The sequence below is a fragment of the Pocillopora damicornis genome, chromosome 2 (genome assembly GCF_964200805.1).
Source record: "Pocillopora damicornis chromosome 2, jaPocDami1.2, whole genome shotgun sequence".
Taxonomy (NCBI): domain Eukaryota; kingdom Metazoa; phylum Cnidaria; class Anthozoa; order Scleractinia; family Pocilloporidae; genus Pocillopora; species Pocillopora damicornis.
Genome location: NC_142671.1, coordinates 34,337,171 through 34,337,824, shown reverse-complemented (window position 1 = coordinate 34,337,824; position 654 = coordinate 34,337,171).

The window sequence follows — 654 nt, the reverse complement described above, 5'->3', positions numbered from 1 at the left end:
TGTTACTGCGCTTGCGTACATTGGCCATCCCAGTGATTTGTGGGTAACTTTGGCAATATTCCCGCGAAAAAGGGGCCTACCCTGCAAATCGAAGCACTCATCTTTTCTTAATTATTTTCATTTTCTAATTATAAAGTTCGCAGTAATCAGTTACCAGATTAAAACAAAGTACACGAACATATTTTTAACTCATGAAAGCTAAATTGAAAGTAAAGGAAATTGAACACCTATATACTTATTATATTTTAGATATTTCTAAACTTCGCGTTTTTTGTTTTTTTTTCCTTTTTATTATCATTGATCCACGCTCAAAAGAATCCCTTTTAAACTATTCTTTTTCCTTCTCGTCTGACGTATTTTTAATTTTCCAATTTTCTCATGAATTATAATCGATGATAGGAACCTTTTTCTTTGAACCCCGTAAACGATTTTTGAATGTCCCTACAATTTCACCCCTGAATCATGAAGTAAGGTCACGAAATAAAGAAAATTATCAGCAGCCGAAGAAGTTACTGATTGTTACACAAATTCTCTTGGTTAGAACCTTAGAGAATGTATGGGGAATAGTTTGGAGAACAGCTTTACCGATGTTAGGATGTAAGGGGTTAAACCTTTAACACCCATCAAGGAGAATTTCTTTCATAATGCGGAGCC